Source organism: Cryptomeria japonica, chromosome 7 (assembly GCF_030272615.1).
Source record: "Cryptomeria japonica chromosome 7, Sugi_1.0, whole genome shotgun sequence".
NCBI classification, from domain to species: domain Eukaryota; kingdom Viridiplantae; phylum Streptophyta; class Pinopsida; order Cupressales; family Cupressaceae; genus Cryptomeria; species Cryptomeria japonica.
Window position 1 is genome coordinate 834058750 of NC_081411.1, and position 13232 is coordinate 834071981.

Consider the following 13232-nt stretch of genomic DNA (forward strand, 5'->3'; position numbering starts at 1 on the left):
AGGTCTGACCTGCAATAAAAAAAATCTAACCAGAGATGTTATTATCTCCATGATTTTAACTTGAATTTTTTTCCTTGAGAGAAATAATTAATTTTCTAAAGCCAGAACCTATTTTTCAAGCAGCTGACCAGACAATGATGGTTTAAGAAAGAAAGAGTTTAGAACAGTACATTTTCAAAAGCAATTTAAGTGGTGTTTATGATAAAGTTAGTTTTTTTTGAAAAATATAGTTTCTAAAGAAATAAAATTTATTATTAAGAGTGTTTTTAAATTCAATTTTATGTATTTTGTATGAATCTTTCAGATCACAGTTAATGATCTATCGTTAGGAAAAAGAAGTAAAGATATAGATTGCATACAATATCTTTAAAAGGAAGGGAGATGACAAGATGATTAGATCATGCTTAGTGATCCGTCATCAGAAATAGAAAGGTAAAGATGTGGATTACGGATTCCATGAGCTATACCTTGCAGATGTTGAAATTCTTCTCTTATATTGTATTCTATCCGCATCTTGTTTCTTCTCTTCCTAATGTTAGATCATTGAGTGTGATCCAATCCTCTTATCATCTCCTTCCTTTTAAAGGTATTGTTTGTAATCCATATCTTTATTCCCCTCTTTTTGATGGTGCATCACTAAGTGTGATTTAAATATTTATGCAAAAATACATACCATTGAATCTATAAGAACTCTTAATTATTGCTAATGGATTGTGAAAGATTGATGCCTAGAGTCAAAATTTCTTTTTTATTTTTTATTTTTATTTTTTATCTTTTGGTCGGTAATAATTTATGTTTGTATTAATATGCAATATCAAAATATACATTGTTCAGATAAACATCAGTCAAAATATCTTATACAACACACATCTCGTCAAAGCCACCATGAAACACTATAAAACTTGAGAAGCAATACGAACTAGTCTAACAGGCACATTTTCACCCAAACGTTTAACAGAACAAGAAAAGCTAACCCTTATCACCTCTTAGACCTCAACAGAACTGACCAAAAAATATAAACTAAACCACTAACTATCATGCATATTCTCCTCATTGAACCTGGCTAGTATTCGTATCGCCTCCTCTGTACGCACTCCCGGTCGCAATTCAGATCCCATCTCCACCCTTACTAGCTCGTGTGCCGCATCAAGAGCTTCCTCCACCCACATAAGCCTTGCAAAGGTCTTGAAGGCTTCCCATCCGTGTCATACCGCTACTTTGCACCTTTCTTTTACTTCATCTTCTGGTCAACGAACGAAAGGTATGAGATTCCCAGGGTCCACCATGCCTTTAGATATATCAATGCCAACCCCCGGGATGACCCATTCAAGAATAGACTCCAAGCCATCCAGACACTCCTCTGCAATTTCCCTTCCAGTCCCGAACCACCACCCCTGCACTAGACTCACTCGGATTACCCTTGGACGCCCCATCAAAGTTTGCCTTAATCCACCCTTCCTTCGCTGGAGTCCGTTTTTCAATTAACTGCTCATGAGGATTGCAATACGACGAATCATCTCGCCTAAGCCCATGAACGGGCCAAAATTTCTTTTTTATTTTTATTTTAGTAGAATAATTATTTATTTGCATAAATAAATAAATTATGAGTTTTAAGTGGATAATGCATGCTTATGAGTGATGGTTTCTCGTGTAATATTACTGATAAATTGTGAAACATTGAGATTCAATAAAAAATACATAATTGAATCTTGATAAAATCACATAATTTGATACACTATGAAAATTTCACCAACTTGATAATACATAGATTGTTTAAAAAACATGGTCATGAGATCACACTTAAAGCCATATATATATTAGGCTAAGACTAGGGAAACATGCATTTTAGAGAAAATTATAAGTAGTTCAAAATATTATTCACCTAAAAATTACCAATTCAGATTAAAAGACCAATCATAGATGGTGTCATGACCATTTGACTTAGATTCCCATCTATTATTTGATAAAATTATTTTATTGAATCCTTTTCCAATCTACTTTGACATTATTGATTTACTTTTACTCCTACTCCATAGGCTATTTCCCACATAATGCACTTGAAAAGAGACATTATCTAAATTAGGGCATGAAAACTTGTCTTTCCTAGCCAATAGAGCCCAATCATATTAATAAGATGTAAGAGAAAGACAACGATCCAAGAGAGGACAATGTTAACATCTTGCATGAATGTGGGAGTACTAACAAAAGCTATTATTGTGGCCTTGTCTTTGGACCTTACATTAGGAATAGTTATGAGGTTGATCATGAGGTGGTGAAAAATATGGAACATGAACAATTATATGAGGTGGCACTTGAGGTGGTCCATCTCCATATTCTATTTGAACACTAGGGAAAACCATATAAAATGGCTATGCCAAAACATCAAATCTAAATTCCATATAATACAACCTTCAAGAAACATTAATTGAAAGTTCTAGATCCCCCAAAATGTAAAGAGATAGTCCTCCAAAGGAAATGACTTGTTGTAAATCAAATGGATCCATCATAATGATTCCAAATGCATTTATTTAATTAAAAATGATATCAAGTTTGTATGGATTTGGTATTATGTCAAGATTTTTGACCATTAAGATGCACTAGGATAAAAATAGTAATTAGATAAATCAAGAAAGACCTTGCGAAAAAATGATTGATCCTGCCCTCACTAATTAAATGTGTCTTGAACTTTTGTTTTATATAGTTTAATTTTCAAGCAACCTTTAAGTAAAGGAACACATATAAAATTAAGTTAGCTTCACGAAGCATGCTTATCTTTTACAATCTTTCACTAGTTCTTAGGTAATAGAGAGCATTAGAATTGGAATTTCACTAAGGATTATCATGGACCCATATCAATAGGCATGAAGATGTGTAAATTTACAAGAACTTCATCCTCTTTTTTCAAAAATATTGTTTATACTAGCTAAATTATTCAAAATTTGGCATGAAAAAATACGACGACCCATATAGATATTTAGTGTTATAAACTACTACAAGAAAACATATCATTAAGATGTCAATAGGTCAAATTGTAAAGCACATATCACTATAAAACTAGTGAATTATTTCTTAATTTTGAAATGTTTCATTTCCACATAGAAGCTAGTAGAATCAGGATTTGAGGTTAATTAGAGTAGAATTAAGGCAGTTATTGTAGAATGAGAGTTTATACCAATTTTGCTCATGGAGCTATAAATTAGTGATTTTTTCTTAATTTCTAGAGATTAAACAAGGGTGTACATTACCCACCTACGAACCTAATTTGAAGAAATTTTGAGTTGTTTTTAGTAAGTTATTGCAATTTTAAGGATTTTTCATAAGTTCAACCGAGCTATAATATATGAATGTCTTTGGATTTGTTCACATTTTTAGAAATCTTGAAAAAAAATATTAAGTGCATACTCTTTGAAATTTTAATTTGGAGTCTAATTTTTTTTAAAATCATCTAATCAAGTTTTGGTCAATAGAAAAAGTAGATTTTAGACAATCAAGCCTCATCATTAAAGGACCTTGAACTAGGGTTGGGGGTGAGAACTCCTACACACCAAGGAGGAGCTTTGAAAGACGGATGGGTATGAAATCACATCCACAACTACATGTTTTGAAGAATTGATTGATATTGGGACTCAACTAATCAATTTGATCAAAACAAGAGATCATGGTAAGAGTAGTAGTTCATGGCCAATGAATGAAGGTAGAAAAACTAGTTGTAGATGCTAAGGTCAAGTACGAGATGTTTAATTCTTTAGTTTTTTGAGTAGATGTAAGATAGATAAGTGTGCTCTCTAAGACAAACATTCTTGTAAAAAAGTTTCCTAGAAGTACTCAAAATCTAGGTTAGATTAAAAATTATGCAAGTTTAATTGTGTTTGTATTGGCATTGTGTTGGGGATGTTATGAGGGAACTTTGAAATTCGATAGTATTTTCCAAAAAGAAAGAGATGGTGAAAATAGTATGAATTTATAGTCATTGAATGATTGTCTAGTACATCTAGTTGTAAATGTCAAAGATAAAGTATGAAACACTTTGTTCTTTAGGATTTTGGTTAGTGGTACTAGGATAGTGAAGTGTACCATAAGATAATTCTTCTTGTCAAAAATTTCCTTAAATATACTCAAAGTATAAGTCATATTGGAAATTAATTGAGTTTTATTATGTTTGGGTCAACATTCTGTTGGGGATGTTATGTTGTGACTTTGGATTTCAATAGTGTTTTCCACAAGGTTTATGAAATATTGCTAGTATTGTATATTAAATAAATGGTGATGCTATGTATTATTTAAGATGAGGATTGACATATTTATTAAATGGCCAATGATATTATGATTCATCCAAGATGGTTGATGAGGCTAGCTTGATAGGTATACTAATGATATTCACTAGATACATTATGATGTTGATTTTTTTTCGAGTTTGCATTGATTATTGGTGTTATCGTGAAATTATTGGGCTATTATTTACATTTTGTAGGTAAATTAAAGGACACAAAGATGAAGGCGTGTGGATTTTCCTTGGTTTCTTGAATCGATCAAATGTTTTTCACTAGTGTATAGGGCGATTGAAGGGCATATGACTTGGAGGGTTCACATATGTGTCAAATCCATATGTTGTGAGTTTGATGCTAAAGTTACTTGAGATTTATGGGCCTTAAGTCCATATGTTGTGAATTGGATGTTAAAGTTACTTGGGAGTTAGGAGCCTTAGGTGAACACCTTTTTGCAGAGTATAGGTGTAGCATCGTAAATTGTACGCACTTGCTAAAGTGGTACAATTTCACACTTGTTTTAGCTCCCGCCTTGGCGCATCTTGCACTTTGCATCGCATTTTCCTTTAGCACTTAATTAATCAAATTAATTAGGTCTAAGGTCCTATTTCATCATCTTCGAGTTGGGCCCTTTCATTAAAGTGTGGCCCTTTCATTTTATTCCTCCAATACATCATTTAATCAAAAACCCTAATTAGGTCCTATTTTGAACTTGAGGGCTTGATTTCGGGGGTCAAAACATCTCGAAATCACCTGTAACTTCGGGATTCTCTCTAAAATCATCATATCCGACGGCCCTGAAAATTTGGTGAAAAGTTGCCGAGACCATGGCGCCCGGAGTGCACACGGTCCCAGACATTTTTCCCGAAATTTTAGGAGCGCGATCCAATCATAAAATAAAGCTTAACCCCAAGAAATTGGTGGGATATTCAATCTCTAGGTCGGCCAAAAGTTGGAATTAAGACCTAGGGTTTCATATATAAGAGCTCTCTTTCTTCATTTGAAAGGATCCGAATTTTGTTTTCGGGAACCTTCTATGCAACGAAAGAGCAGATCTTTGAGGACTTCAACAACATTCAACATCCATCCATCAAGCATCCATCAATTTCATTCATCCATTTAGGGCTTTGAAGGCATTGAAGAGCAATAAGGGATCACCGACTGAAGATTGGCTTGTACCCCCCCCTTGGGGTTGGGTATGATTTCATGTTGTTTTCATGTCTTTGCATAAGCTTCCTTACATCATTTGTATTCATGCTTTAGATCACTCTACATCTTGATTTGGAGCATTTACATTGTCATTTACAAGCAATTAGGGTTTACTTTCTAGGTTGCTCTAGTTTGCTTACTTGCATTTTAGATCTTGCACACACACAAGGTCTGCACACACACTACTTTTACAATACAACTTGGCTATTCGTGGAGGTGGAAATCACCGAAGTGGGGGTTTGACTAAGGCAAAACCCTATATAGCCGCCTAAACACCTTTTCAGATATAAGTGCAGATTTCGGGATTCAGACGACGTCGCAAGTTGCAGATCCAAAAGAAGCAGACGGAGACTGAACCATACACCAAGTTTCAGAGAAGAAGACCAGGACAGGGGCGTGGGGCGCCCTGGTCCTGCCAGGACAGGGGCGCTAGGCGCCCTGGTCCCTGGGACAGGGGCGCTGGGCGCCCTGGTCCTCCTGACATACAACAATTTTTAGCATTTTCGACAGTTTTCCAGGTTGCAAAGTGGCAGTTTCAGGTGCAGTTTCAGGAACAGAATCAAGACAGTGGTGCCCGCGCCCCCGTCCCGAACATTCTCACTCAGATTTTAACTCCGGGTACGCATCTGCATTCTTGTCTTGTCCTTGTGTTTGCAGCTTTCCATTGTTTAACTTCAATTCTGCAATCTTGTTATTAGTTCATACTTGCATTTTGGGGTTAGGAATTGAACTTGCATGATTTTACCTTTCAATTACAACAAAGGAATAGAAACCCTAATAGGTAGCCCGTGGCTCTCTCTTTCACCAAAAAGAAGTAGCCAATTGTGTGATACCTCTAGGCTCTTTCGTATTCCGTAATGTGTGTCAAAAGGTAGGATTAGGACATGTTAGCCTAGTCTCGCTTTTTCCCCTACACATTTTGGTGAACCCGACGTGAATCGAATTATTTCTTTCTCTCGCATTGCATTTGTTAGATCTAGATCTAGATTTAGTGTGTTTCATTTAAGTTTCATTTTCAAAAAAAAAAAAGAAAAAAAAAAAGAGTGTGTTTCTTTGTTTCTTTGCATTGTGTATCTAAGTTTTATGCAACTTTTATTTCAAAATGTCAGATTTTTATTTGCAGATGTTCATGTTTATGATGATGTATGCAATTATGTTGATTATGAGTATAGCCAAGATGAATTAGATGAATCTATAGATGAGTTTTTGAATCCTAAAGAGGCCAAACCTTCATTTTACCAAAAACTCATAAACCTTGTTACTATGCCATTTCGTTGTGATGAGAAAGATAAGTTGAATGATTCCTCTCAAGGGTACATTCCTATCAGCTCTTCCACTGAATCTAGTAACATGGTTGTTTTCAATAATCCCCTCTATGAGGAGATGTCTCCTTTTGAATCAAAAGATAAACGTTTTAATAGATATGATCATGCTTTGTTGGATGATGCTCTTGATGACTTTGTGGCTTTATCGAAATCTCTAAACAAGAACAAAACTTCTAAATTAGTTAACATGATAAACTTGAATGAGCATAATAAGCCTCTCTTTGAAGTCCAAGGTGCTTGTCCTTCTCCCACCTTTCAAGTTCCTAAATCACCTCTCCTTACTGTCCAAGGGGGGTATGATTCCTTTCTTACTCCAAATAAACCTATCATCACTGTGCAAGGAAGAAAGCCTATAAGTCCTTATAGTTATGCCAAACAATTAACTAGAGAGAGTTATCATGCGGTTGCCCATACTTATCATACTAGAAATAATAGGCAGCCTAATCCTCCTCCTGTTACTCCAGTTTCTCTTCCTAATCCTCAACCAATTCTTCTGCAAGCTCCACGTATTTCACAAGTTCTTAGTAAGGAATATGATCTCATAGAACAACTTAAAGCTACCCCTACTAAGATATCCCTTTGGGATTTGATTCAAACTTCTTTTGCTCATCACGGAATGTTACAAGATGCTTTGAAAGATTTGAATGTTCCTCCACTGAATACATCTAGTAATATAGTGTCTTTGGTTAACTCTGTGATGAATCCTAAAGCTCATATTGTGTTTACTCAAGATGAGTTGCCTACTAGTGAAATTCAACATCAATATGATCCCTTGATGATTGTGGTTATCATAAATGATACTGCTATAAGACGAACACTAGTAGATAATGGCTCTGGTCTTAATGTGTGTAGCATTAATCTCTTGCATAAGATGAATGTGGATACATCCCTAATTGAGCCTGACTCTCGTCCTATTCGAGGCTTTGATAATGTGGCTAAAACTTCATTAGGTATTATCACCTTACCCATCACAGTGGGGCCTGTTACTTTGCCTACTCCTATCCATGTTATGTCGGGAAATCTAACATACAACTTGCTATTAGGGAGACCTTGGATTCATAGTATGCAAGCTGTCCCCTCTACATTGCATAGACAAGTTAAATTTATTTATAACTATGTGGGAGAAAAAGTGACACTAAGCAAACATGCCCTAATCTCACTTTCAATCACACATTTGTGGAATACGAAAGAGCCTAGAGGTATCACACAATTGGCTACTTCTTTTTGTGGAAGAGAGAGCCACGGGCTACCTATTAGGATTTCTATTCCTTTGTTGCAATTGAAAGATAAAATGATGCAAGTTCGATCCCTAACCTCAAAGTGCAAGTATGAACTAATAACAAGATTGCAGAATTGAACTTAAACTATGGAAAGCTGTAAACACAAGGACAAGACAAAAATGCAAATGCATACCCAGAGTCAAAATCTGAGTGGAAATGTTCGGGATGGGGGCGCGGGCGCCACTGTCCTGATTCTGCACCTGAAACTGCTCTGGAAACTGCTGTTTTGCAACCTGGAAAGCTGTCAAAAATGCTGAAAACTGCTGTTTGTTAGGAGGACCAGGGCGCCCAGCGCCCCTGTCCCAGGGACCAGGGCACCCAGCGCCCCTGTCCTGGCAGGACCAGGGCACCCCACGCCCCTGTCCTAGCTTTCTGGGCTGGAATTTGGTGTGAAGTTCAGTCTCCGTCTGCTTCCGTCGGATCTGCAACTTGCGGCGTCGTCCGAATCCCGAAACCTGCACTTATATCTGAAAAGGTATGGTGGGCGGCTATATAGGGTTTTGCCTTAGTCAAACCCCCGCTTGGTGATTTCCACCTCCACGAATAGCCAAGTTCTATTGTAAAAGTAGTGTGTGTGCAGACCTTGTGTGTGTGCAAGATCCTAAAATGCAAGTAAGCAAACTAGAGCAACCTAGAAAGTAAACCCTAATTGCTTGCAAATGATAATGCAAATGCTCCAAATCAAGATGCAAAGTGATCTAAAGCATGAATACAAATGATATAATGAAGCTTATGCAAAGACATGAAAACAACATGAAATCATACCCAACCCCAAGGGAGGGGTACAAGCCAATCTTCAGTCGGTGATCCCCTATTGCTCTTCAATGTCTTCAAAGCCCTAAATGGATGAATGAAATTGATGAATGCTTGATGGATGGATGTTGAATGTTGTTGAAGTCTTCAAAGATCTGCTCTTTCGCTGCATAGAAGGCCCTTGAAACCAAAAAATCCGGGATCCTTTCAAATGAAGAAAGAGAGCTCTTATATATGAAACCCTAAGTCTTAATTTCAACTTTTGGCTGACCTAGAGATTGAATCTCCCGCCAATTTCTTGGGGTTAAGCTTTATTTTATGATTGGGTCGTGCTCCTAAAATTTCGGGAAAAATGTTCGGGACCATGTGCACGTCGGGCGCCATGGTCCTCTCCGGGCGCCATGGTCTCGACAACTTTTCACCAAATTTTTAGGGCCGTCAGATATAATGATTTTAGAGAGAATCCCAAATTTACAGGTGATTTCGAGATGTTTTGACCCTCGAAATGAAGCCCCCAAGTTCAAAATTGGACCTAATTAGGGTTTTTGATTAAATGATGTATTGGAAGAATAAAATGAAAGGGGCACACTTTAATGAAAAGGCCCCAACTTTATGATATGGGAGATGATAAAATAGAACCTTAGACCTAATTAATTTAATTAATTAAGTCTAAAGGGGAAATGCAATGCAAAATGAAAAATGCGCCAAGGCGGGTGCTAAACTAGGTGTGAAATTGTACCACCCTAGCAAGTGCGTACAATTTACGACACTACAATAACAATAAGACATATACCTTGATAGGTGATACTAACTTCCAAGCTTGTTTACAAACATCTACTTCCAAAGGGGGTTCTTCTAAGCCTTCCTCGTCTAGTGATGACTCTTTAAACAAGATACCTATCGATGAATCCTCGCTCTCTGATGATCAAAATTCTTTGGATGAGTTTGGAGCTCCTGAAGAAGATTCTTCTCGACTTGAATCTACACATAAGAAGGATTTTGATCCTAAGAAGGTTCTCGCAGAAGACGATTGGGGATCTCTTGATTTTAATCCCACCTTTGTAGGTGAATATAAGGTTCCTTCTAGAGAGCTTAAAGTTGAAAAGAAGGAAGAAGCTAAAAATCAATCAACATTACCTGAGCCTATGAGCAATAACTTCGTGGCTGCTTCTCAGACTTCTTCTCCTCACACTTCTAATTCTGAAGGGTTTGATTCTTTGTCTTATGAAAAACCACCTTCTCTTTCTGAAATGGCTGATCGTTATGGTCGTGGTTTTCGTATTCTAGCTAAGCATGGGTATAATGGAAATGGCTGTGGCACTCACGAACAAGGAATAAAGGTTCCTCTAGAGAATAATCTTTATGATTATGCCTTTGGACTTGGTTATAATCCCTGCAAGCGCACTAAAGCTTCTAAAAGACCATGCATTAGTGTTAATGTTATTTCTACATCTCTACCAATGAGACACCCTGAGTATATGGATCCTTCGTGTGCCTGTGCTTTGGATGTTTTTCCTACCGATGATGCTTTAGCTGAGTTTTTAGGAGCATATGATACTCTTCCTCGTTATCATCACAATAGGGGATTCCCTTATTGTTTGAACACTGAAGCCTATTTTGGAAAAGAGACTGATACCAATGAGATTGTGAAAGAATTTCCTCAGTTAAAGGATACTCCTCAACAAAGTAATCTTCTTATAAGTGACACCATTGATGTTAAGATGGATTTTGGCAATGAAGAAAAAGTTATTAAAATTGGAAAATGTCTGGACGAAGAGGAACAAAAACAATATGAAGATTTATTGCGTGAATTCCCTGATATCTTTGCTTGGACATATTCTGACATGCCTGATATAGATCCTAAGATTGTCACTCATAATATTGTCTTAGTTCCTGATGCTAAGCCCGTGAAACAAAAGATTCAAAAAATGAATCCTAAGGTAGCTTTGCTTGTTAAGGCTGAGATTGAAAAATTATTGGAGGCTGGATTTATCCGCCCTATTGATTATTCCCCATGGATTTCAAATATTGTCGCTGTGGCTAAATCAGATAATAAAATAAGAATGTGTACTGACTTTCGAGATTTAAATAAAGCTTCTTTGAAACATGATTTTCCACTCCCAAACATTGACATGATAGTTGATTCTACAGCAGGACATGCTTTGTTATCCTTCATGGATGGTTTTTCAGGATACAATCAAATTTTCATTAATCCTCAAGATCAATTCAAAACTGCTTTCACCACTCCTTGGGGTACGTTTTGTTGGGTAATGATGCCTTTCGGACTTAAAAACGCCGACGCAACTTATCAACGAGCGATGACCCTTATCTTTCATGATTACATGCATAAGATTTTGGAAGATTATGTTGATGATATTTTAGCCAAATCCATTCTCCGCATAGATCATATTAAGATCCTTCATCAAATCTTTGAAATGATTCGTAAATATCACATGCGCTTGAATCCCCGAAAATGTGTTTTTGGTGTGGATAGTGGAAAACTCTTAGGATTCATAGTTTCGCATCGTGGGATTGAGGTGGATACTAAGAAAATAGATGCTATTGTCAACATGCCACCTCCTAGAAATGTGTCTCAACTCAAAAGCTTACAAGGAAAGATTCAAGCTATTCGTAGGTTTGTATCTCAACTTGCGGATCGTACTTTTCCTTTTACTCAACTTCTCAAAAAGAATATCACCTTTCAATGGAACGAAGATTGTCAGCAAGCATTTGAAGATTTAAAAGTGTATTTGGCTAATCCTCCTATCCTTCAACCCGCCGAACCTTCTAAACCCTTTCTTTTATATACAGCTGCTTCCTCTCATGCTCTCGCAGCATTATTGGTACAACATGATAAAGATGGTAAGGAGTGTCCGGTTTATTATATAAGTCGTACCTTACTCGATTATGAGACCCGATATTCTACGATAGAAAGACAATGCTTGGCCTTGGTGTTTGCAACTCAGAAATTGAGACATTACCTTTTAAATTCAGAAGTCCATGTCATGGTAAAGTTTGATCCGTTGAAGCATCTTTTCTCTAAAACTGATTTATCAGGACGCCTAGCTAAGTGGGTTATGATGTTAACTGAATTTGACCTTAAATTTGTTTCACAAAGAGCAATTAAAGGGCAAGCGTTGACCGATCACCTAGTTGAGGCCCCTTCACCTTTCTCCTTCCCTAACCTTGAGTCTTTTCTTGATGACTTCATTCTTTGTACAGAGAAAGATGAAACTTGGGAGTTATACTTTGATGGCTCTAAGTGTCGTGTGGGATCGGGGGCAGGTGTTGTTCTGATTTCTCCTACAAAGAAGTCCATTCCCTTATCTTATCGTCTCAATTTCCTATGTACCAATAACATTGCTGAGTATGAGGCTCTTATAGCAGGAATAAAGGTAGCCTTGGCTTTGAATGTAGAACACATACATATTTTTGGAGATTCTCAACTGATTATAAGACAAGTAACAGGACTGTATCAAGCGAAACAAGACAAATTATCACAATATAAAGACCTTGCTATCTCTTTGTTACAAAAATTTGATTCTTACACCATGGAACCTGTTCCTCAAAAAGATAATCGACATGCGGACGCAATGGCATGTGTGGCTTCTCTGGTATCTTTAGAGGACCCTATGGTTGATCTTAAATTTGTTATTCACAACCTTATTTCTCCAGCTATTGTAGATGATTCTAGCTTGGTGACATGTTGTGACTTTATAGACTCAGATGAATGGTATTCGCATATCGTAAGATACTTGACCGATGGTACCTTTCCTGATTCCGCCAATAGGAACACTAGGGCTAGAATTCGCAAGCTGTCCGCTAGATATATCATTCTTTCTAATGTTCTTTACCGAAGGGGTTATAACGGTCTTCTCCTTCGTTGTCTTAACAAATCGAAAATCCCTATTGCTCTTGAAGAGGTGCATTTAGGTGCCTGTGGGGGGCATTTTGGAGGCAAATCCTTAGTTCAAAGGTTGCTTCGTATGGGATATTATTGGCAAACTATGCAGCAGGATTCTTTTTCATTTGTTAAGAAATGTCATCAATGTCAACAACACAATAATTTGATTCATGCTCCTGCCCAAGAACTTCGTTCTCATGTAGCTTCTTGGCCTTTCTCTGCATGGGGGCTGGATCTTATCGGTAAAATCTCTCCTCCTTCATCTCAAGGACATACTTTCATTATAACCGCAACAGATTACTTTACAAAATGGGTAGAAGCTATTCCCCTTCGCTCTACTACTGCTGAAGTGATTTGTCGATTTCTTCTAGAAAACATTATTTCTCGATTTGGGATACCTTCCACTATAATCTCTGATAATGGGACATCGTTTAAGAACAAGGATGTGAAGAAATTCCTCGAGAAGTATCATATCAAACATCGATTTTCTACACCA